Genomic DNA, 26,742 nt, shown 5'->3' with positions numbered 1-26,742 from the left:
ACTGCGCCCGGCCAGACAGTTATTTCTTACAGTTCCATAGGCTGGGAAGTCTAAGGTAAAGGCACACCAGCAGATTTGGTGTCTGGTGAAGGCTTGCTCTCTGCTTCGTAGATGGCGACTCTTGCTGTGTCCTCACATGTTAAAAACAGAAGGGCATCACTAGTTCTTATATGCTTCTTTTATGAGGGCATTAGTTCTGCTCATGAGGGCAGAGCCTCTGTGGCCTAATAATCTCCTGAAGCCCCATCCCTTAATATTGTTGCATTGGTGATTAAGTTTCAACATGAACTCTTTTGAGTGGCACAAACATTCAAACTATAGGAATTGGCTATGCCATATCTTTCTCTATCAGGAAGTCAGGTGTCACTGACATATCCAGAAAGGAGTATGTACCTGGCTAGTGCCTCTAACACCACAAGTGCTCTCAGGTATTCTAAACGAATATATAAACATGAAAGAATTGGTGATACAAGCCTAGGTTAGAATGAGAATACATAGAAAGGTACATTTTTTCTGAGAGAGCTAAGCTCCAGTGAACTATTATCCAGGGCACAGTCCATTGGCTTTTGGTGAACTTAGCACTGATCCAAGATACAGTAGATACTCCAAAAGAGTAGAAAGAAGTGTTTTGGCAGCATGATGTCTTTGGGCTCTACTACTAGGGAAACTTGCAATGAATAGTAATACCCACTCCCTAACTTAGTGCTAAGGTCTTTCTTCCATGAAACCTGGGAAAACTATTTAATTATATATACTGTCTGCATTTCAGTTTTGTTAAGAAAAAAATGTGGATTGTAATATTGCCTTCAACATAGAGTTGTTCTTGCATTCCACAGATACCTTTTGAGTACCGACGTTGTTCAAAATATTCTTATGGACTGTGAAAATACAGCAGAGAAGGAAAACATCTTCTTTCCTTCTACCTCCAACTGTTTAAATTCTACTGGAGGAGACTGATATAAACAAATACACAAATAAGTAATCATGATTGTTTGTACAATGTTAACTATGGTGAGAGAAAATTAAAAAAAATGTAAGTGATTGTGCCTGGGCCAGATGATGTCTCTCTACAACTGGGGTCATCAGGAAAGTCTTCTCCAAAGAGAATTGATATTTAGCTTGAGACTAGGGACAATAATTAGGTGGCAGTTTTTTTAAAGAGTGTTCTAGGAAGCTGTTGCAATAGTCTTGAAAATGGAAGACTTTGTATGTTTGAAGATTAAATGAGATTATGAATGCAGAGTATTTCACATAGTGCCAAGTACATGATGAATGGTAAATGAATATTAGCCATGATGATGATGATGATGGTGATAGTGATGATGATGGTGATGGTGATAGTGATGGTGATGATCATGGTGATGGTGCTGGTGATGATGGTGGTGATGGTCATGGTGATGATGATGGGGTGATAGTGATGCTGATGGTGATGGTGATAGTGATGGTGATGAGGATGGTGATGGTGCTGGTGATGATGGTGGTGATGGTAATGGTGATGATGATGGTGATGATGATGGTAATGGTGATGATGACAATGGAGAGGAGGGGGAGGAGTCTAAGGAGAAGGAGGAGGAGGAAATTATAAGTTATCATTAGGATCTGACCATAGTGAGTAAAAGGCAATCTCTCTGAAAAGAGATCAGCAAGCACAAGGTGATATGAGCTGTTGTTCAGAGCAGAGTACAAAACAGATGTATCTGTAATTTTTTTTGAGACAGGGTCTCACCCTGTCACTCAGGCTAGGGTGTGGTGGCATGATCACAAATCACTGCAGCCTTGACCTCCTGGGCTCAGGTGATCCTCCCACCTCAGCCCCCCGAGTAGCTGAGACTACAGGCTTGCACTACCACACCCAACTAATTTTTGTATTTTTTGTAGACACGGGGTTTCGTCATGTTGTCCAGGCTTGTCTTGAACTCCTGACCTTAGGTGGTCTGCCCGCCTCAGCCTCCCGAAGTGCTGGGATTACAGGCATGAGCCACCATGCCCAGCGCATCTGTCATTTTGGTAAGGTGCACGGTAAGCCTTCCACTTGGTAGGAAACTTTGCCTTAGGTCATCAGTTGTTTATCTCTACCTGATGGGCTTGGGAACAAAGGGGTTCCCGATACCTCTTTCCACTATGGTTAGTTCTGGCTCTGGAGCTAGTTGGAGTTGAAGCTACAGGTTGTAGATGATGCTTGCTGCAGTTGAGCAGAGCTGGACTGCTGGAGCTGACACTCCCTGCATGCAATTTACCAGTCTAATCCACAGCTCAGGAAACTTTCATTCCATATACTTCAGAAGCTCTGGCAGCCCATCACCAGCTCAGAAGGAATGTGGAGCTGAGTTTATAAACATGCAGATGCCCACAGAGATGCTGAGAGAAGCACCACTTTTGAGCATGTCCTCGTCTAGGATCCTTGGTGGAAACACTCTGGTGCCAGATCTCATTACTGCTCTGAGAAGGTTCTTGCAAGGCTTGTCTCTTTCTGACATCTCCCTCTAAGTGGGTTCAGACTTTTGTGGTGCCGGCTCCATTTTCCCTGACACTGGGACATTTATATTTGATGGTGTTGGGATGAATTATGCACATACCCCACTGAACACAGATTTAATAAGGGGATTTCTTCTCCGTTTCTTGTTTTGGGTTTTAATGGATTCCAGCCTCTGAATTAAGCATTGGTCCAGCAATTTGAGGCTGCATGGGATGGAGAAAGAGAAACTGTCCCTCCAACTAGGGACTTAGAGCTGTTCTGGCAATCAACCCCATCTATAGATTTTTTTTTTTTCAATCTGGATCTTACTTTAGGTCTCAGGTGACTCCATTAATGAGGTCCCCTATTAAGGGTGGAGAACAGAGAAATGCCGGGCCAGATGAGGAGTGAACTAGAACTCTAGGAAGCAAGATGACTGAAAGGCCAAGTGTAAGCCGTAACTGAAGAAATACAGTTGTGAAGGGAAACCATGGAGCTGTGGATAGAAAGCTGTTACAGGCTCAGGAACTGCAGTCATCACTGCCCAGCATCTGTTTCCACTTATTTTGTTATTAATAGCTGTATTTTTCTTATAGGAAAATCACTTCCTATGATATGGGACAAGGAGGGCTTGGCGGTACCCACTGCCTTGAAGAATGAACTAGCCAGTCAGGGACTTACATCCCCTTGGCTAAATAATTGGCTTATGTGTGGGTGTATGACCCAAAGATAGACTCAGTCCTGCAATGCTTACCAGAAAGTTTGAAAGGAAGATGGTTTTTCCCTTTTCTTTTCTTTTCTTTCCTTGCTTTTCTTTTCTTTCTTTCTTTTTTTTTTCTCTGCAGTTGCTAGGTGGTAAAATATACATCTATGTGCTGCTATGGCCCACCACATGGAGAGGGCTCTGGCTGTAAAGTAACTACTTGAGAGAAAATAAAGCGTGTCTCAGAGAAATAGAAGGCAATCCTGGATGCCCGTGACATTATTTAAGTCCCCGAATCTACCTGTACTTGAAGCTAGTTATAAAATAATACATTCCAATATTTACTGTATGATTTTGAGTTGGCATTATTTCCGTGGAAACAGAAAGATTTGACTTATAGAAAACCTGAGAAGAAAACAAAAAGATCAAGGAAAAAAAAAGCATAAAGAAGTTTAAGGAGAAAGGATGAGGGCATAAGAAAGAATGAACTATTTATATGAGGTGTTGGGTTTTGGCATAAAGACAGATCTCCTGTTTGTAGATATGAGACTGGTCTGGCCAGCTCTGGTGTTGTTCTTATCAAAATCATTGCTTGCATCTATAATAAGAGTGAAATAATTGCTGTGAAATAGATCCATATATAAATAATTTCAGAAGAATGAAAATAGAAAATAATTGGAAGCAGTTTAAGCATACTATGCAGAAAATTGATCCAAGAGTTAAACAGGTTTGAAGAGTTAGTTCCAGAAATAATTCCTCCATGAAAATATAGCAAGTTTACTAGCATTTTGGTTAAAATAGTTAAATTATTCCCTTGTTTTAATACACATATGCAGCAAGAATAATCCCTATAGGTTCTTAGTTGGAGGAGACCCCTATCACAAAAGACAGATTAACAAGTGAAAAACAGAAGTCTATTAACATGAGCATTTCATATACACATAGGAGATACCCTAAGTAATACCCTACTATGCATAAGGAATGCATAGTTCTCAAAATGGTAGCTTTGAGTTCCAATATGAACTGGAATGCCATATCCAATAAAGAACAGTACATTTTTAGAGATGTGACAAGACAAACAAGAAAAGGACTTTGAGATTCTAGGGGTGGCAATTTGGGGGAGAAAAAATAACTGACTGTTTATTAACTGTTAGTTAATAAAGTTTGTTAATGTAGGATTAAAGGTTATTAAGCCTCTGATGTTATCACTAGGCTGATAAACATCTAAAGATGTCCTCAGTGGTTAACCTTTTCGGGGTTGGTTGAAGTAAGAAACATGAATATTCTCCCCAAAGGAAAGTAAGAACATTTAAAACCACACAAAACCACAACATGAAGAACATTTTAAGGAGCTAAAGTTGTTTCATTGGGGAAGATGTGCCAAGAAGGTCTTAATAATTCTTTTCAGAAATCTCAATGAGTATCATGAGAAAGGAAGACTTCACTGGTTTGGGAAAGCTCCAGAGGACATGAGTTATGAAGAAAGATATTTTGCTGCATTATAAGAAATAATTTAACCCTGATCCAGGAGGCTGTGTTATATTTGCCCTTTGATGTTCACAGGCAGAAGCTTGCCAGCCATCGGAGATGTTGTGACAGGGCCACTCATTCAACAAGTATTGAGTGGGCACCTATTATGTGCTAAGCACTGTTTTGGGAAAATAAGAGCAGAGATGATTTTTCTGCTTACTTGAAATTTACCTTCCTGCTCAGTTTGGTGTTGTGGGAAGGAATGAAACACCACATGTCATTGGAAGGCTTAGCCCCAAGATCAATGGCAGGAATTGGTGCACAGCTAGGAGAGTCAGACTTAAGAAAGGATATGAGCTCATCCGAGCACTGCTACCTATGGATTTTATGGCTCAGGGCAGAGTAATGAACCTTTTTGATTCATCTTCTCCATTAGTAAAACAATCTCTTACATTTTCACTCAAGCAATACCTCTTCCTTGAAGTATACCTTATCTGGAGAAAATTCTAAGAAACTCTATATTTCTTTCATGCCCACAGCTTTCTTCTAAGGAAAGCAACCTCAGATTGCTTTTCATAGTACAAAGAGTTTGTCTGTCTGTTTAATTCTCACATGCATTTTTTCCAAGTGCGAGAATTAAAACAGCCCTTCTATGATGGTTACAGCAAATTGTTTTAGGTCCTGGTTTCTAAAGCAAAGGCCATCAGTGATGAATTAGAATAATGGAGATCATATACCTTAAGGACCTTGATGGCAACTCTACCCAATAGAACTACCCATATTGAATGACAACTCACCAGACTATATCTTAGGCTGATGCACCCAGAGAAGGTGGGTCATTAGAATTGTCATTCCATCTGTGTTTTTCATGGGTTTGCTATACTGTCTGTTTTAATCAGTTTGTGTTGCTATAAAGGAATACTTGAACCTGGATAATTTATAATTTTATTGAGCATGTGTATTTGGCTCATGGCTCTGCAGGCTGTAAAGGAAGCAAGGCACCAGTATCTGCTTCTGGCAAGAGCTTCAGGCTGCTTCCAGTCATGGCAGAAGGTGAGGGCGAGCTGCTGTGTGCAGAGACCATATGGTAAGAGAGGAAGCAAGAGGGGGAGGAAGGAGGTTCATTCTTTTCACAAAGAATAAGAGTGAGAACTCATTCCATAGAGAATGGCACCAAGTCATTCATGAGAGATTCACTCCATGACCGAAACACCTCCTATCAGATTCCACCTTCTATACTGGGGTTCAAATTTTAATATGAGACTTGGTCGGGCCAATCAAACTATATCTAAACCACAGCACTGTGAAATCTTGAAACTGCTTAGGTTACTAAAGATAATGGCCCTCAAGGTATTCTCCTGCTTAAAACTCTGTTGACATTCCACTGCTTTCAGAATAAAAACAAAAATGGTGAACGGGCTACAATTCCTTGCATGCCTGGCTTCTGCTGACCTCTGCCTTGGCTGTCAACTGGCTCTTACTCTTTTGTTCTGGTTTTTACTGCTCTTCTCTGGGTTTCTTCACATGCCACAGGGCTTTTGCATACCATGTTCATAAAGTCAGGGTCCAGATCATTTTGCTTGTTTGTTTGTTTGTTTTTCTTGTTCAGCATTGGGTCTAGAATTTCTACCATAGTTGCTGACACAATGTAGGCACCAAATAAATAAATACATATCACCCTATTTTCATAAAATATTTATCATAGCTCTCCATCACCATAAGTCATCTGAATGTGTAGCTTCCTTATTACCTGCTTGATGTACTAATATCTTTAACATATGTAAGGATGAAGAGCATAGTAGTTAGGCTTTGGTGCTCTGGAGCAATTATTTTCTGTCTGGGTTAAATTCCTGATTTTCCATTTATTAACTGGGTGAATTTAGGCAACTGTTTTTTTTTTGTTTTTTTTTTTTTATCTTTAAATGAAGGATGCCAGTACCAAATTGCAATAGATATGTTTGTTGTGCTTACCCAGTGATTTGATAACAACCATGCCTGGCTGTAGTTATCTTTCAATAACCTTAAATTGTACATATTACATATTAGCTTACGGGTAGAGGTAGCTGCTTTCTGCATTACTACCTCCCACCGAACTACTTCATACAATGGAGTATTAAACATTGAGAGTGGAAGGTATAACATAGTCACATAATTTTATTATTATTATTATTATTATTTTTGAAGACACAGTTTTCACTATTGTTACCCAGGCTGGAGTGCAATGGCACAATCTCGGCTCACTGCAACCTCTGCCTCCCAGGTTCAAGCAATTCTCCTGCCTCAGTCTCCTGAGTAGCTGGCATACACCAACACTCCTGGTTAACTTTTGTATTTTCAGTAGAGATGGGGTTTCACCTTGTTGGTCAGGCTGCTCTCCAACTCCTGACCTCAGGTGATCCACCCACCTTGGCCTTCCAAAGTGCTAAGATTACAGGCATGAGCCATAGCACTTGGCCTATTATTGCTTTTGAATATACCCCTTCCTTACCTTCCAGGGATTGCAACGTATTCCTGATGTGAGGGATATAGGATATGGTTACCATGGTTCTTCATGAGTCTGTGTATTTTCTCCTAGGTGAGTTGAGTTCCTAAAAGGGTTGGGACTATAGCTGTGTAGATTATTCTTATACCACTTCTATCTAGAGTGGTGACTTAATGTGCTTAGGCTGCTGTAATAAAATGCCAGAGACTGGGTTTGTGTAGCAAGACATTCATTTCTCACATTTCTGGAGGCTGGGAAGTCCAAGGTCATGGTGCCAGTATGGTCGGGTTCTTGGTGAGGGCTCTCTTGCTCACTGGCAGACAGCCGCCTTCTCACTGTGTCCTCACATGGTAAAGACAGCAAAAGTTCTTGTCTCTTTTTCTTCTCATAAGGACACTAACCCCATCACAGAGGTCCCACCCGTTGCCCTCATCTATATGAAATCATCTCCCGAAAGGCTCCATCTCCAAATATCATCATTATCAGTGGTTTGAGCTTCACCAAATGAATTCGGTTAGGGAGCATAACCATTCAGTCTATCACAAGTGGCTATGAGGATTCTAGAAGATAATGCAGTGGAATGCCATGCATAGGATTTAGTACACAGTAGGTGCTCAGCAAATGTTTATGAGTCTGTGTTTGAGTGAAGAGGCCTGCTATTAACTGGACTGATGTGGTAAGAGTAATTGTAGCTGACTAAGTCCCCCTGGGGAGCCAGAGACATTGTTAATAGAAAAAATTTCATAGTTACATGAGAGGCATATATTGTGTAGATTCTGCAAGTGGTTCATTAATTTACAGTCTCACATTTTATTAAATTAATTTGAATTTTAATGAAAAAAAAACTAAGCCAAAGTGATTTCTGTCTTAGGGAGAAAATAGCATTTCTATGCCAGTTCAGGGAGTAGGATGCCAGAGAAGAGATGTGGGCCTCCTAAATTTCCCCAGAGGTTATAGTCTATCAACTTACAAAGCAAAAAGTTTAAAAAGATAATCTTCTATGCCAAAACGGTGACTTTGTCCTTACTGGGGAGATCTCACCTAAGAGGCATGGTGGGACATGAGTAACATGGCTGGTAAATAGGAAGAAAGAGCTGGGACCAGGCAGGAGGGGGACTGGGACATTTGGCTGAGCTATGGGGATAACCCCCAAGAAGGTCTTTAATAGCATACATAAGCTTGAGAGTTTGGAGGTGCTCCTGGAAGGTGACCTCACCCAAGGGTGACACAGTGGGAAGCATGCCACCCAGCTGTCTAAAAGACAGGGACTATCTCTTCTTAGGTGGGTGAATAGTGATTTAGACCATTCAGCATCTCCAAAGCTCATCCCTGATATTACTCAGGAATATTTTGGATGCAAACAATAAAGCACCAAATCAAATTGCCTGAAGCAGTGAATTTATTCGGCTAAATTAACTGAAAAGGTCAAGGGTAGAATTTTAGGAATAGTTGGGTCCAGATGCTCAAATGATACCCTTAGGAGCTTGTGTTCTTTTAGTCTCTTGACTCAGTTTCCCTAATGTTGCCTTTCTCTCAGGCGAGTTCTTACCATATGGTCCCAGAGATGGCCACAAGCAACTCGAGAGCTTTGGGCTTATATCCTACCCACCAAATATTCCCATCAAGGAGCGTCTCTAGGACAGTATTTCTGTGGAAGTCATGAAATTTTTATTACCCCAGCTTGGGCCACATGTCTATTCCCTGATTACTGTTCTCAGGGATCATGGCGGGGCCTGGCTGGCCAGCTTAGGTCATGTGTTCACATCAAGAACTAGACCCTGTATGGGACCAGCTCCATGAAAAAGGCACAGTTGTAAAGTTCTGTTGGGACAGCTTCTCATGGGGTAATTGGAGGGCAATGGCAGTGAATTTGGGTTAGGCAAAAACACATTATTCTCTTTATTTAGGACACAGCTTTTTGGTTCCTAACACCAAGGGAAAGGAGCCGGCCTCAGTGAAGGATGCTGTGGTCAGGGATTCTAGTCTCTGGGGCAGAGTGAAAAATCAGGATACGAATGGAAAGATGAATTCCACATCTTAGAAGAACATGGTGAAATTAAGAGTCCATTGAGGTTAGAGACATGTGAGAGTTTGTCTTATTTGCTCCTCTGTTCTCAGTATTTCTCTCACCATGCCTGATACATAGTAGGTGATTAAGTAATATTCAGTAATTAGTGAAAGTGTATTAAAACACAATAGCTCCTGCTACTGTGGCTACTAATATGATGATGATAACTGTAGTGTTTAAACAATAAAATGAGCCAGAGTTCCATGAAAAGCAGCCTCCTGCTACATATCTGTTAACTGATATTTATCAGATGATTATATGTGCCAAATACTATGCTAAGCCCTTTAATTTCAATATCTCATTTAATCTTCACAACAATTCCATAAAGGCAAAGCTTTTATTACCCCTACTTTACAAATGAGGCTCAAAAAGGTTAGGTCGGCCAGACACAGTGGCTCATGCCTGTGATCCCAGCACTTTGGGAGGCCGAGGCAGGTGGATTACATGAATGAGGTCAGGAGTTGGAGACCAGCCTGGCCAACATGGTGGAATCCTGTCTCTACTAAAAATACAAAAATTAGCTGGGCATGGTGGCACATGCCTATAATTTCAGCTACTCAGGAGGCTGAGACAGGAGAATAGATTGAATTCGGGAGGTGGAGGCTGCAGTGAGCCAAGATCACCCCACTGCACTCCAGCTTGGATGACAGAATGAAATGATGTCTCAAAAACAAACAAAAAAAAAGGTTTGGTCATTTGCTCAAGATTGATGTTGTATTAGTTAAGCTAGACTGTACGAACAGTCCCCTAATGTCAGTATCCATACACCATGAAAGATGTTTCTTGCTCATTTCAAGCCCTATATGGGTGGGCAGGGTGGATTCTTCTGCAGTCATTCAGACACCTGGCCCCTTTAATTATGTGGCTCTAACCTCTCCCAGAGTCACGTCCTGCTTTGTACCACCTGCTAGATGAGGAAAGGGAGGGGATGTGGAGGAAGGTCACTACATGTTAACCAGCTTGACCGAGGTGGTGCACCCCACTCCTGCTCCCAGACCACTGATGAAATCAGTCATGTGGTGGCTGGGCCAAAGCCTAGTGATTTATGCCTCTAATCTCAGTTCTTTGGAAAGCTAAGGCAGGAAGACTGCCTGAGACCAGGAGTTCAAGATCAGCCTGGCCAACATAGAGAGACTCCATCTCTACAAGAAAATAGAAAATAAGAAAATTAGCCATGTGTGGTGGTGCGTGCCTGTAGTCCCACCGCTAAAGGAAGCTGAGGCAGGAGGATCACATAGGCTCAGAAGTTCACAGTTATAGTGAGGAGATGACACCACTGCACTCCAGCCTGGGCAACAGAGCAAGACCTTCTCTCACAAAACAAAATATAAAACAAAACAAAATATCATATGCCCCCACCCCCCGCCCTCCCCATACCCAAGGAGGACTGGGGAATATGGTCTCTGTGTGTGTTAAGGAAATGACATATTACATGGGTACTGGTGAGTAACAACAGTCATGTGTTCACCTACACTCACACCCCTTACCATGTAGAAGTTACACTCACCCCACACTCACTCATCCACTGCCCAGCACTGATACTTGCCATTTCACCTGGTCATTACTGAAATTCTGTTGCTTGTTGCCTGGCCTTCACTTTTTTTCTGCATCTTTGCCCTGATGTCTGCCTATACTTTTTCCTAATGACAAAGGGAATTTTTGTTTTAGAGCAGTCAGGACAAGAGTCACCACAAACTAGGCACTGAAGTGGAGACTTCAGGCCAGGCCTGGTGACCGACTCTTCCTGTCAGTCAAATTCTACCTCCAAAAATTGTCTCTGCTGCAACAGACCCAAGGCTGAAATAATTTGATGATTTGATTCTAAGGAGATTCAGTGATATTAGTTGAGTGAATATGAAATGTGCCTTTAAAACCATCCCTTCCCAATCTTTTTGATCATTAGATTTGCTCTTAATCTCACACGCAGACATTCTGTGATTTTTTTTTTTTTTCCTTTTTGGCAGGTTAATTAAACCTGTCTTTAATTTTCTCCTTTTTCAATTCTGTCTGAGCGCTGGGGAAAAGATCTGAGTCTCCAATCTCTGGCAGCATTTGTTATGGAATATTCCAAGCATTCGGAACCATAAACCATTCCCTCGTTGAACCTGAGCCGGCCAGCTTTGCTCATTTTAGGCTGCCGGGACTCATACCTCATTGCTTTAGTAACTTTAACTTGGGGGAAGGGAGGGTCACTTAAGAAGAAAATTGAACAATAAAAATCTCAGGAAATTGGACATTTAAGCATTCAAAGTAATTGATATTGAAGAAAAAGTATGATCAACTAGAATTATCTCCACACAATCTATTGCCCATTAATTGGGACATCCACATAACCGTAATCTAAAATTATGAGGGTTCATTACAGATGCAATCAGACACAATCGTCTTCATTCCATATATCAACCATCCACGTGCTCCAAAAATCCTCCTTGTCTTTGTGTTTCCACATTCCCAGTGCTGAAAGTTAAGATCTGATTCTTTCAGATCAGATGGCAATTTCTAGGGCATTCTGCCCTAGAAATTCTACTTTAAATACAAGACTTAGAAAAATATAAAAAAAAGGTTGAAATACCATCTAGACAGCTGGAGGTAAATAAAATGAAAAGTGATGGCCTTAAACAGGAAAAGAAGGTTAAAAAAAGGAAGAAAGAAACATTCTCTATATTTATGGCTAGAAGAGACTGAAGAAAGAATTCTTCACCCAGCTGAGACACCCACTGCTGCTTCCCATGATTGCTCAACGAGGCTGGTCGGCATACACCGGCACTTGCCTAATCTCAACATAAACCCCAAGTAACATAAAAAAACCCAAAAACAAACCAAATCAATGTGGAACAACTCTATCTGAACAGAAGCCAGAGAGGCCTTGAGTTACACAAGCTTCCCAAATATCCCCTCCATAGCCTTGGCCTTCTTGCTGTCTCCCATGCTGGTTTGCTTCAGTCTGAAGGTTTTCCAACCTCATGTGGCATAGCAGCCCTCTGTGAATTTCACATCCCTCTTCTGATACCTCCTCAGTGCATTTTTCTCTTGCGCGCCTTGCATTCTGGGAGAACCAGTGTGATTTTTCATCTGTGCGTCTCTGGCCCCTGACTCGCCTCCATGACAGAGCCATACGCCCCATTGTTCTTGTCTGTTAGGATCTTCCTCGCCCCTGTTGAAAGGTGAGATCAAGGCTAGGGACAGAGTTTTGTTCCTAACCGCACCCCCAGTACCTGGCACACATAATTATACCTAATAATAGAGTACACAATAATTACAGACTAGACTAAATGGATTTCTTTCATTCATCATCTGTTACTCAATAGATGTTTATAAGGCACTGTAGATGCTTTGCCTTCCGTATCTTTCAAAATGTGGATTACAATCCAATAGCCGATTGCAAGTAGCATTAAGAACATAAAAAGCAGGCCAGGCACAGCAGCTCATGTCCGTAAACCCAATGCTTTTAAAGGCCAAGGTGGGAGGATCACTTGAGGCAAGGAGTTTGAGACCAGCCTGGTTAACATAGTGAGACTCTGTTTCTACAAAAAATAAGAAAAACTAACCAAGCATGGTGGCACTGGCCTGTAGTCCTAGCTACTTGGAAGGGTAAGGCAAGACGATGGCTTGAACCCAGGAGGTCGAGGCTGCAGTGAGCTGTGATCACACTACTGCACTGTATCCTGGGTGACAGAGAGAGATCCTATCTCAAAAAATAAAATTGAATACATAAAAGCTGTAGAACTCAATGAAATAGGATAGAATGGGAAAGGGTGGGGTATGCCAGGCTAAGCCAGACTAGAACAAGATAGGATAGAAATTGTCAGAATGTACTTTGCATATCAGGTTAATATTATTTCTTGAGAAATATAGATTATATCTACATATGCATATATAACAATATAAACATATACATACAGGCATAACTGTATTTAGGTGGTGGGGGAGTGAGTGTATTATGGGTGACAACATAAGAATTTTGAAAGTCCTTGATCTAGATAATTTATGCTAAGGTTTTAGCAGCAGAAATAGGTGGATGATGACAGTGTATTTTTTTTTTGTCAAGTCAACATGATGATCAGGAAGTTCAGAGTTGAACTTTCAACACTAATAGAGCACATTCATTAGCCCTCATGGGCTGCTTATGTGTTCTCTGTTAATCCCTGGTTTCGATTTACTATTCTGAGTTACATTTTCCTTGGTTCAGAGACATGCTTATATGTGAATTCGTTAAAAGTCACTTTAATAGAATCTGTTGGCCAGGTGTGGTGGCTCATGACTGTAATCCCAGCACTTTGGGAGGCTGAGGCTGAGGTCAGGAGTTCGAGACCAGCCTGGCCAACATGGTGAAACCCCGTCTCTACTAAAAACACAAAAATTAGCCGGGCATGGTGGCGGGCACCTGTAATACCAGCTACTCAGGAAGCTGAGGCACAAGAATCTCCTGAATCCGGGAGGCAGAGGTTGCAGTGAGCCAGGATGATGCCATTGCACTCCAGCCCAGGTGACAAAGCGAGACTCTATCTCAAAAACAACAACAACAAACCCACAATAGACTCTGTTGTTTACAACTCCCCGGCAACCTGCCATCAACTATAACCATTTTAGCTTTGTTTAGGGGAACAACTAGTTCTTCATTCTCAGTCTATGATTTTCTAGTTGAGAAGAGAACCCCTGCCACTTCCAGTTCCTAAGAGTCCTTATGGAATCTATGCAGCATGGCCAGTCCCCACATTTTATTCCCTGTCCATAGTATTGAGTTTATATCTGTTCATGTCACTCAAGATGATCCAATGAGATCCAATTCTGGAACATAGGCTGGAATTATGGTGAAGGGCCGTCATCCCTTTATAAGGTGGAAGACTAGAATGACAACAGTCTATAGCATAGACACAGTCTACCTGAGACTAATACTACAAAAAGAAATAGACACAAGAAACAGAGAGACCTTGAATATGGCCTTTAACACATATCACCCTGCATTCAGCCTTGACAAAAGCCAGACATATTTTCTCTTTCCAAATTAAGCCTGTTTCAGCTGATTTTCTGTTTGATACAACTGAAACAATTTCAGCTGATATAGTCACCTTAAATCCTCTATAGATTGAGAGGCCGAGACAGGCGTATCACGAGGTCAGGGGTTTGAGAACGGCCTAGCCAATGTAGTGAAACTCCGTCTCTACTAAAAAAAATACAGAAACTAGCTGGGCATGGTGGTGGGCGCCTGGTATCCCAGCTATATGGGAGGCTGAGGCAGGAGAATCACTTGAACCCAGGAGGCAGAGGTTGCAGTGAGCGGAGATCGCGCCACTGCACTCCAGCCCAGGTGACAGTGGGAGACTCCATCTCAAAAACGAGAACAACACCAGCAACAATAAAAATGAGGACTGTGGTACATTTACACTGTTGTTTTCAATGATTCCCTTTTCCTCGCTGTAATTTTGCCACTCTTCACTTTTTGAGCAGTGATTGGGGAAAGAGGATACTTCTCCATGCCCCGGACATCAGGCTGGGTTGTATGATTTGCTTGAGCCAATAAGAAGTGGTCATATGTCAGCCTGAGCAAGAGCTTTGAGACTTCTTGTGTGTGCCTGCCTGCCTCATATTTTTTTTTTCTTCCTTGAGAAAGACAAGTCCCAGATACTCTTTCAGCCTGGGTTCTGCAATGGGAAGATCCATGGAGCAGGGCCTGGTTGACCCACAGCCAACAACTTATAGCATAAGCAAGAAACAAACTCTTGACATTGTAAGTCATTGAGATTTGCTGCTGCTTTGTTTTTGCAGTCATAGGTATTGATTTATTTTGCATTCATCACCACCCTCACCCCCTATTCATTTTCCAGCATGCAATTGTGAACACACACACACACATCAAAATCCCTTACACATTCTTCTCCACTGACATTTTCTCTCATGCTTAACAAGTAGACCTGAAATAGAAGAAACATTTCAAAATCCTCTGTACAGATTCCAGAATAACAGAGTGAGTAGAGGAGGGTGCTGCAGTGGATACTGTAAAATAGAAGAAATAATCCATCCTAGAAGCCTGGCTTCAGGAAACAGGTAGCACAGACACCACTGGATGCTGTTGTTAGCCCTCTGCGTGGCAACTTCTGGGCTGCACCCAGGATGCTGGACCACAGAGAGACGAGATTTCAGAGTTAGGATTTCATCTTTGGTCCCTGTAGAAGCAGAGTAGCTCTGGCTTTCCGCAAGGCTGTCTGTGATTGGAACAAACGTCAAATCTATTAACTCAACCAGACTGTTGCAGATGCTGCAAATAGGTTGGAAAACAAGACACATGAGGTTTCTGCTGCCACAGAGTTTTTATTCTAACTGAAAGAAGGAGGCAGAGCCATAGGATGTACAAAAAAAAAAAAATACGTTGGATGACTTCAGAAAGTGGCAAATGCTATGAAGAAGTGGGCTGAAGTGGTAAAGAATATGAGGGTGGGAGGGGAGGAGCTACTGTAAATGGGCGTGTCAGGGAAGGTCTGTTTGGGGAATTTTTGAGCTGAATGGCGAGGACAGGGATGAGGAGGAGAATGCTCAAGATGGAGAGGACAGTAAGTGCAAAGGCCCTGTGGCAGTGAATGCTGGAGCTTGCCTAGATCTGAGTTTCTCCCTGCTTTCCTGGGTGCATTACTGGACCGCATTTCCAGCCCCTTTGTGGTGGGGGAGGGCCTCCTGGCTGAGCTCTGGCCTATACCATACACATGGAAGTGACGTTCACTACCTCCAGGCCTGGCCACACAAGCCTCTGACATGTTCCTCAGTGTTCTCCATTGGCTCCTGTCTGCTGGTCGAGTACCGCCACTCAGTAAAGCCCTCAGGAGCCACGAGTTGAAGACGGAAGAGCCTCCATCAGCTGTAGTACCCAAAGGACCCCTCCCTGCCACGGACCTGTTTTGGGCTGAGATGTGAGTGAACAACATAAAAGAACTTATTGTGTTAAATCTTTCAGCTTTCAGGTGGGAGGTGTTTGTTAGAGGAGCTAGTGACAATTACCCTTTCTCCCAGTACCCTGAGGAAGAAAGTCCTTTCCATGGTCTTTGAATAGGAAGAAAGTCTGCAGGGCTCCCAAAGAATCTACTCTTCTCTCACACACAGAGCAAGAAACATGCCTTGGGTGCCCTTGTTCCTCTATCCTCTTGGTCCCCTGCACTGTGCAAACCTGCCATGAACTTCACTCTAGTCTGAGATACAAGAGTCAGTAAACCCATTTGTCAGATGAAGCAACTGAGTCCCGGGGGATGAAAATACCTCTGAATTTTCACTTTCTTTTAAAACCTCGAGAAATTTAGCAACACGGTTCCTTCACTCTCCCTGGCAAAACCTGGCTGGAGCTGGGCTGTTGTCTCTTACTCTCCCCAAGGATTGGCCACAGGCTCCCTAGGCTATCCCTCCCATCCTTGCACTTTGTGCTTGGATTTGTTTGACAAACACTGATATAGTACTTCTTATGTGACAGGCACTATCCCATGGGCTTTGCAAATATTAACTCATATAATTATTTTATCAATCCTATTAAAGGATTACATTATCATGCCCACTTCCAGATGAGGAAACTGAGGCATAAGGTAGTGAAGAAACTTGCTGAAGTTTCTGAAACAGCTTGCGAGTAATGGAGCAGGGATTTGAACCCAAGTCATCTAGTCTCCGAATCTGTGCTCTTCACCACTACGCTGTAGCGACTCATGTTGCTTGCCCAATTTCTGCATATGTGTTTGTGGTCCTTGTTTTTTCAGGCAAAAGGAATCATCTAGACTTTGTTATTCCCCTCCCCTCCCATCCCCCAACTTCTACTGATCACCTGGGTCAATCTAGTAACATCCTTCCCATCTCTGTGGCTAGACTGGCTGCTTCCTGGGTAAGTGGGAAGGCAAATGATGTCCATGGAGCCCCCGTTATTTTTTCATTTTCTTTTACATAGACAAGGTCTTTTACATAGACAAGACAAACTCTGTGGCAGCAGAAACCTCATGTGTCTTGTTTTCCAACATATTTGCAGCATCTGCAACAGCCTGGTTGAGTTAATGGATTTGAAGTTTGTTCCAATCACAGACAGCCTTGCGGAAAGCCAGAGCTAGTTTTACATAGCCTCTGTTGCCCAGACTGGAGTACGATGGCATGATAATAGCTCATGGCAGCCTCAAACTCCTCAATTTCAGCTATCCTCCTGCCTCTACTTCCTGAGTAGCTGGGACAACAGGAATGTGCCATGATGTCCCCCTGTTTTTTGCATTTTAAAAAGTTTTTTTGTATAGACAGGGTCTCACTATGTTTCCCAGGCTGGTCTTGAACTCCTGGGCTTGAGCGATCCTCCCACCTCAGCCTCCTGAGTATCTGGGACTACAGGCTTGCACCACCATCACCACCACCACCACACCTGACTAATTTTACAGGCTCACACCTGTAATCCCAGCGTTTTATGAAGCTAAGGCAAGAGGATCACTTAAGCCCAGGAGTTCAAGATCAGCATGTACAAGATCAGCATGTCCGGAGTTGTTTGTTCCTCCCCGGTGGGTTTGTGATCTCACTGACTTCAGGAATGAAGCCACAGACCCTCGCGGTGAGTGTTACAGCTCATAAAGGTAGTGTGGACCCAAACAGTGAGCAGCAGCAAGATTTATTGTGAAGAATGAAAGAACAAAGCTTCCACAGCGTGGAAAGGGATCAGAGCGGGTTGCCACTGCTGGCTGGAGTGGTCTGCTTTAATTCCCTTATTTGGCCCTGCCCACATCCTGCTGATTGGTCCATTTTACAGAGAGCTGATTGGTCCATTTTACAGACTGATTGGTCCATTTATAGAGTACTGATTGGTGCATTTACAATCCTTTAGCTAGACACAGAACGCTGATTGGTGCATTTTTACAGAGTGCTGATTGGTGCATTTAAATCCTTTAGCCAGACACAGAGTGCTGATTGGTGCGTTTTTACAGCGTGCTGATTGGTGTGTTTACAATCCTTTAGCTAGACACAGAGTGCTGATTGGTGCATTTTTACAAAGTGCTGATTGGTACATTTACAATCCTCTAGCTAGACGGAAAAGTTTCCCAAGTCCTCACTCGACCCAGGAAGTCCAGCTGGCTTCACCTCTCAGTGGCACATGCTTGTAGTCCCAGTTGCTTGGGAGGCTGAGGCAGGAGGATGACTTGAGCTCAGGAGGTCAAGGCTGCAGTGAACTATGATCGTGCCAGTGCATTTCAGCCTGGGTGACAGAGCAAGACCTTGTGCTAAAAATACATACATACATAAAACTGGGAAAACAGCCTCATGTGAGGCTATCTGCTAGTTATTCTGTAGCTGCCCCCCTTCCATTTTTCAACCTTCTAAGCCAGGCCTGGTACCCCAAGAGACTGGATGTATATATACCACATCACCGGGACCCCTTTACTGACTCTCTTCCTATTGAGTTAAAGCAACTACAGCACTTGCAGGAGCTCAGAGAGTGGGAGGAAAAAGCAGCTGAGATATTTTCCTCTGCCTCACCCCTGTTTTGGTGCCTTCGTATTTGTAGAAGGTCAGTGCGTCTATGGCTCCTTTAGGGCAGCCCCCTTCTCCATGGCTCCACATCTCATTGAGCTCTCAAATGCCAGTTTCTTACCTTGCACTTTCCGGCTTTGGGAAGTAGTGTTGGAGTCTCATTTTTGCTGGTCCCTTGGTGTCTCATTATCTTTTGTGGGTTTCCTTAACCCTCCCCACACCTCCATAAATAATATCTTTATTAAAGGTTTGAGCCATTGGGAATGGAATTCTATTTTCTATCAAGTCCATGATAGGTCACACACATAGCCTATGTAAGAAAAAGCTGGCTAAGTCTCTAGAGCAACCCTGAATTTACTTACCCATTCATTGATACTGAGTCAGAAAGAGAGCGAGAGTATCTCAAGGGGGTCCTTGACTTAGCTTATGCATTTAGACATAAAAAGTGAGAAAAAAAAGAAGGAGCACCATACATAAGCAGTACCTACCTGTTACAGCTCAATGAACCCACCCGCTGGCAACCATGGACTGATCCGAATAGCAACCTCTGCTGCTTTGGGTAGGGATATGCAAGGTAAGCTTGCAGAGAGGAGAAATGTCTAAGACTCCCCTCCCATCGTTTGTAACATTTTCTCTATGACAATTAGTTGAACCATCAAAAAATGCCAAACAAGGCCCATTGACTGATGAATTGATTGTTATAATTCTGGTACCTTCTACTGCTCTTTATTTGATTAGTTTCTGGATGCCTCACCACTTTCTCACCACATTATCCGAAAAGCTCCTGGAAAATCTGTTCATGGGATGAGAATACAGATTCCAATTCAGGTGGGGCAGGAGGTAAGAGCAGTGGAAAATTTGCTTTCTTCTTTCTGAGCTTGGCTTTTCCACGTTTGTAGTAGCTGGCCTTGTCAAATATCCCTCTGATGGTTCTAAGTGCATTTGGGGGTCCCCAAAAACTCCATGTCTTTTTGTTTTTGTTTTGAGACAGAGTCTTGCTCTGTCGCCCAGGCTGGAGTGCAGTGGCGTGATCTTGGCTCACTGCAACCTCTGCCTCCTGGGCTCAAGCAATTCTCCTGCCTCAACCTCCTGAGTAGCTGGGATTACAGGTACACGCTGCCACACCCAGCTAATATTTTGTATTTTAGTAGAGACAGGGTTTCACTGTTTTGCTCAGGCTGGTCTCAAACTCCCGAGCTCAGGCAATCCGCCCGCCTCAGCGTCCCAAAGTGCTGGGATTACAAGCCTGAGCCACTGTGCCCAACCCTTTTTGTTTTCCAGAGATGTGAATAACACTGTAACCCATGTTTCCTAATACTATAATTACATGCCTGTATTCTTTAATGTAAATATAAATTACATCTGGAGTAAAAGGCATAAACTACCCTTCTGCCCTCAAGACACCTTTTCTGGATAGTCTGTGTTCTTTAGAACAAGAGTTTGAGAAATCCATATATGTGCCCTTGAGTTTATATTTCTGTAAGAAGAGGAATCAAGTGCCTACCATGTACCTGGAACTACATTAAGTATTTTACATTCATTATTTAATGGCATCTGCACAGCATCCTTATCAACTGAACTGATATCACACACACACAAACACACACACATACACACACACACACACCCCTGATTTTATGGGTGATTAGATCAGGAGCCAGACAGAGAAATAAATTTTCCAAGCTTAAAAGGTGGTGGAACCAGCATTCAGGCCCAGACTGGCTCCTGCTGAGGGAAGCTTTCAATAGCTCCGATAGACTGCCTTTCATGAAAATAGAATTTGGGACCCAGAGAAATATTCTCCTGTCTCAGCTGAATCCAGGCAAAATCCAATGGGAAAGGGATTCAGTGTTCCTTGGTCTTCTTGTTTTAGTCAGCTAGAGCTGTTCAACCTTGAAAATCCCTCTTAGTATGTTCGGAGGCTGTGTTTCTCTAATTTCCAAGGAGTGTGCATTTGGCACTCAGTAAACGACCTGAGTCCGTGCCATTGCTGGGTTCATTTCCACAGCCACCCCATGCATTTTGAGCAATGACTGGTATTGTCTCCAAACCTTATCCTTTCATTCCCTGGGGGATGAGGGCTTAACCCAGAGGAAACTCTGCTTCAAAGCTAGACTTCATCTTGTAAATCTTGGTGGTTCTTGGATACAATCACCTTGACCTGTGCATTTTAGGAACAGAGCCCCAGGGGCCTCAGAAATCCTAACAAATCCCTCCAGGGACAGGGAAGAGGGAGGCTTCCGATAAACAGCCAAACATTGGAAACGTTTCATTCATTGTGTGTTGCTCCATTGATGTGCGTTGCCATGGTGACCTCTGATTATTTTTGAACCAGGAGAATTAATCTTATTGAATTTCTGTCCTAATAACTTAAGAAATTAATTTTCTATGTTATAACATTCAAATGCACAATCTCATGAACCAAGCTTTAGTAAGTTAAACTAATCCATCCCACTGCATTCTGAGCCCAGAAATGCTGTTTTGCAGATGGCAGAAGGGCAAGACCTGCTGGTAAATGGGTATTGTGGACTGCACTCTCACTCTAAAAGATAGCTCTTTATTCACAAAAAGCAGAGACTCTTGTGGATTTGTTAGAATTTTCCAGAAAGGGCAATGCATGTTGGGATGCACAGAGATTTATTTCTCCTGTTAGTGAATTTTCAAAACCTGCCTGGTATGTCTGAAGGTGCATCAACCCTCCCTTCTTCTCCACTCGAGACTCATTCTTTCCCACTTCTGAAACTATAACTAGAGGCCTCAGAACAAATGAGTCTTGGAGTCAAGTTAACTCAACTGGACTCTAAAAGTTGGTGGCCAAGGAACCATCTTTTGTGCTGCTGCCCTAATCTCTTTCATGGCCAACTTTCACCTAATATTCTTAAATTACCCAAAGAAATTCTGCTGCCTCCTAATAACTAAACAGTCATGCTGTTCCTACATGTTTTCCCTAACCACAGACATTGTGACTTAGACCGTGGAACTCATTTTTCTGCCTTAGTCCCTGGCCTCACTGTCCAATCCCCCTTCATGGTGAATTTTACTATCATGATAACTGGCTATCTCCTGCCCTAAAATGTTTCTTACTTGTTAGCCCCTCCAGGCCTGGAAGAATCCCATGGGAGAATTTCCTAAGCTTTATGATCCACTGTTTTCCTGACTGCTGTATCTCAGCCCTTCTGCTACCATGTCCTGTCCACCTGGTCACCGATTCAGAATGATGACAGAGACCCTTGGACTCTGGGGACATGATCTGCCATCAACCTGAAGGAAAATCCAAAGTTGGCCTTTGCAAGTTGGTCATCTCCTGTAGATCCTACTCCGCACCAGTGTATAGATCTTTACCAGGCTCCAGGCTCACTCTGTTCCCACCTGTCTTGTGTTGCCATGATCACCGTGATCTTCCCAACAGAAGAGCGAGATCTGAACAAAACCCATTTAGTTGTCAGTTTTAGCTCAGGTTAATTTAGTATTTTAAAAAACAGAAACACATTCAATATGATTAATACACAGGGGCTTGCATTTTGCTGCAAGGTTGCTCAGGGAGCTCATAGGGACCTAGTAGGATCAACGTAGAGTCAGGCCTTGCAGATTAAGAGCTGCCTGGACAGAGGGAACTCTTAGCTCCATCTCCTACGGTGGCTATTTTCCTCTATACCAATTGGTTTACTTTATTTATTAACTCCCACGGTGAGTGTCTCTTTCAACTTGAACTTGCATGTGGTCCTTAGGGGTCGCTGAGACCTGAGACTCCATATTAACCTTTTAGCTCAGTCTCCAGATCTTCTATAGAAAGGGATATGAACAAGGTAGACAGGCACTAGAACAGCAGCTTCTCTGTCTTCCTTCATGTCCTGAGAATGTGTGGATGTGGGAAGCTGGAGTCGAGTTGGTCATTGATCAAGCCAGAGGTCCTAAAAGGAGAATAACCACCGAGGGGACTAAGAGGTGTTGAAGTCCAAGTCCCTGATGCATTACATGTCCCAAAAAGCATAATCGGGGAAGGACAGAATTTGAATCCTAAAGGAAATAACTGGAAATATTGGAGCAAGAGGTTTTGGGAGAGAGATCCTGAAGGGACCTCTTTGAGGACTCTTGCCCTAGAAAGTGACACAGGAACCAGAGGACTCAGCTTTTAGGTCTCAACTCCTAGGAAGATCAGGGTTGGGTTTAAGGTTTGTCAGTCGGGGCTTCATGAAAGTTCAAGTTAGATTTTCCCACCGACTCTCATTGTTTCTCATGTGCTCTCAGGGTCCCTGATGTCTGAGTTCTATAACTTCCAGTTTGTGTGCTTCTTTACGTAAAGGGGCACCCCAATTAGACTAACGTGTTATCCTCCGTGACATCCAGATAGTGTTAACGTTTTCTTAAACCACCTCTTCTCCGGTGGCTTTTAGCTAGAGTACATGCTTTAGGTAAAATCATTCATTCATTCAGAAGAGAAACGGCTATGTGTGTTCATGATGCCATGGATACTGCACTCTTGATAAAGTTAGAAAGGCAGATAAGACTAACTTGGGCCCAATCTAATGTGGGTGATATAGATACTATTTATATGCTACGATGTGATCAATGCTTTCAAAGTGATTTGCACAAAATACTGGTGGACAGAGAATAGGACGTGTCTTACTAGGAGGTCCTGGGGAAGTTCAACTAAAGAGGTGGCATTTGAACTGGCACTTGAAAGATGAAAAGGGCCAGGCACGGTGGCTCACGCCTGTAATCCCAGCACTTTGGGAAGCTGAGGCAGGCAGATCATGAGGTCAGGAGTTCGAGACCTGCCTGGCCAACACAGTGAAACCCCGTCTCTACTAAAAATGCAAAAAAAAGTAGCCAGGTGTGGTGGTGGGTGTCTGTTGTCCCTGCCAGGAGAATCCCTTGAACCTGGGAGGCGGAGATTGCAGCGAGCTGAGATCACGCCACTGCACTCCAGCCTAGGCAACAGTGTGAGACTCCATTTCCAAAAAAAAGGAAGGAAAAGAAGATGAAAAGGAGTTCATCTGCTAGAGAAGGCAGAAAAGACGTTCTAGGTAAAAGAACAACTTGTGCAAGGTACAGCTGTAAGAAAGAACATGACAAACATTAAGTGGGACCATTTTATCTGGAAGTGAAAGAAAACTCAGTTCAAACTAGTTTAAACAACAACAAAAGGCACATCCAAAATCAAAAGACATGTGTTGATTCATCTAGTTGGCAAAATCAGGAATATATTAGATTCAGGAATGATTGGATGCAGGTTCTCAAAATATTAACTATCTATCTATCTATCTATCTATCTATCTATCTATCATCATCATCATCATCATCATCTATCTCTGTCTCTATCTCCGATTCTATCTCCAATCTCTGTCTCTATCTCTAATCTTTGTATTTTTGTGTGTTGAAATATTATTTCCCTAAGAAATTGTAAAGATGGCCATTAGCAGCCACAGACTTATATTAACAAAATCAAAAGATTAAATCCACAGGTAGGCTTTCTTTGACCTGCTTGGGTCAATTGTCCATTCCTAAACCCATCACTGATACCAGAGCTGGTTAGTCTGGTTAGCTGGACATGAATCTATACACTGAACTTCTCAGAGCAGAGCACCTCTGCATTTTCACGTGGTTATGGTCCTCGCAGCTACACGATGATCCCATAGCCTCCCTTTAGCATCTCTGGCAAGGCCTCTATACTTATGGTGTTTATTTCATTTGTTTAACAATGTCAGATACAGGCCTTTTGTCTATATACTCTACAAATAGTAACTCAATTAATCATCATATCGACCATATGAAATAAATACAATTCTCAGCCCATTTGGCACATGGAGAAAGAGAAACAAAGAGCTTTGGATGGCTTCTGATTGTTGCTTATAAGTCTGAGCTCCAGGTGCAGTCTCAGGGCTTCAGGACCTGGGGAGCTACCATTTCTCTAAGTCCCCTCTTAGGAGTGAAAGGGGCACTGGGCATCAGGTGCTGATTATTTCGAAAACTGAGTCAGGACAGAATATAAGAAGTGACTAATAAAATACCTTATAGACAACAAATTATGATTATGCTGATGTGGTGGTAATGATAATGATGATGATAGTATCCTAAAATAGAAAATTTCCTTAGTCCTATTTCAATTCTGCTGTGCTACCCAAATGCCAGGGGTCTTAAACAATAATGTGTGAATAGCTGGTGAAGCACAGCACACTGAGTTTACACTTTCCAAATTTGAGAGGTGTAACACTATTAGGAGATGACACGATACAATGTAGAATACAGATGGACATCTTTAGGAACATCCCGATATATACATTAATTTTAATTGTGCCTCAGCTTCCCAAATAGCTGGGATAACAGGTGTGCACCACTACACCCAGCTAATTTTTGTATTTTTAGTAGAGATGGGGTTTTGTATTTTGTATTTGTATTTTATTTGTATTTTTATTAGATATGGGGTTTTGTATTTTGTATTTTATTAGAGATGGGGTTTTGCATTTTGTATTTTTATTAGAGATGGGGTTTTGCCATATTGGCCAGTCTCGAACTCCTGACTTCAAGTGATCTGCCCTGAGACTGCACCTGGAACACAAATCAGAAGCCATCCACAGCTGTTTGCATATAACTAGCATATCACACCTACGTTATCAAAGATAGAATTGATGTAATAGAATAATATAGATACTTTCATTTAAAAGAGTGACACCATTTTAGAAAAATATTAAGTCTACGCCAGTATAGGTGGTGTTGGATATGATAATATTCGATACACCGTCCCAAGTTTTTTGAGGACACCTCTGTGATTAAAAGAGATACAAGAAGCTACATTTATCCTGAAATCTGCAAGGCAGCTGTATGCACCCATGGCTCCCATGATACTACACGGCGTGTGGATCCTGAAACTGAAATCATTAATAGAAAACAGATTCAAAATAGGCCGGGCATGGTGGCTCATGCCTGTAATTCCAGCACTTTGGGAGGCTGAGGCAGGCAGATCACTTGAGGTCAAGAGTTCAAGACTAGCCTGGCCAACATGGCAAAACCCCTCTCTACTAAAAAGACAAAATTAGCTGGGTGCGGTGGTGCTCACCTGAAATCCCAGCTACTTGGGAAGCTGAGGCATAAGAATCGCTTGAACCTGGGAGGCAGAGGCTGTAGTGAGCTGGGATTGTGCCACTGCAAGGTTGTATGAAAGACAGCCTAGAACAAGAAATGTTGCTGTTCCTCGGGTTCTATTCTTGACCTTTTTCTCTTCTCTGCACACACTTCCTGGACTATCATTTCTGCACTGAGATGTTAACTTCCACTCCAGCCTGACCTCTTCCCAGGCCTCAGTCCTGTGCCCAGAGGCCTACTGGTTACTTCCACCAGGGTGACTGACCAGGGCCTGAGCTCAAATATACAAAACTGATCTCATTATTTCTCTCTCTAACTTACCTTTTTCCATTTATTCTGCCACTGGAAAACTCACTGTCCAACGAGTCTTCTAGGACAGAATCTGGCCGTCACCAGGGACTCCTGGCTTTTCTTTCCCAACCAGATCCAAGTGCAAATGCTCCAGCTCTGGTCTCACGGTCTCCATCTTGGACTCTATCATCATCACCTCCAAACTCCTTTGGATTCTGCCTGCTCAGTCCTTGAAGCTCCCCGAGACAACACCTCTCCAGGCAGCCATGAGTAGGGCTGGCTCCCAGAGCTCTCGTATTGCCTGGGGCTTGACTCCATCATAGAACTCAGGGCAGCCTCCTTCAATCAATGGGCCAGGAACAGCTTCAACTTTTTTTTTTTTTTTTTTGTATCCTGTAACTGAGAAGCCTGACATAGAGAAGATCTCAGAAATTATTTGTTGAATGAACCTTTGACAAAAACAAAGAACAAAAATCTTCAAGAAACTATTTCCCTAAATGATGAATTTTTCAAGTGCTCTGAATGTATTAATTTACCACCAATGTATTTCTTTTTACAATGTGTAAAGTTTGTATGACTCTGTATAGGGTACTTTGGAATGGTCTATGGGGAATAAAATTTTATTTTATTCCTTTACCCCAGAGTGTTCTCTCTCTCTCTGCCTATCAGTCTCCCCTTTGTCTGATGTTTCAGATCCTTTCTCTCTGACCCTCATGCTCGTT

Source organism: Macaca mulatta, chromosome 20 (assembly GCF_049350105.2).
Source record: "Macaca mulatta isolate MMU2019108-1 chromosome 20, T2T-MMU8v2.0, whole genome shotgun sequence".
Classification (NCBI taxonomy): domain Eukaryota; kingdom Metazoa; phylum Chordata; class Mammalia; order Primates; family Cercopithecidae; genus Macaca; species Macaca mulatta.
The sequence above is the reverse complement of the archived record's forward strand: the minus strand, read 5'-3'. Positions refer to the sequence as shown.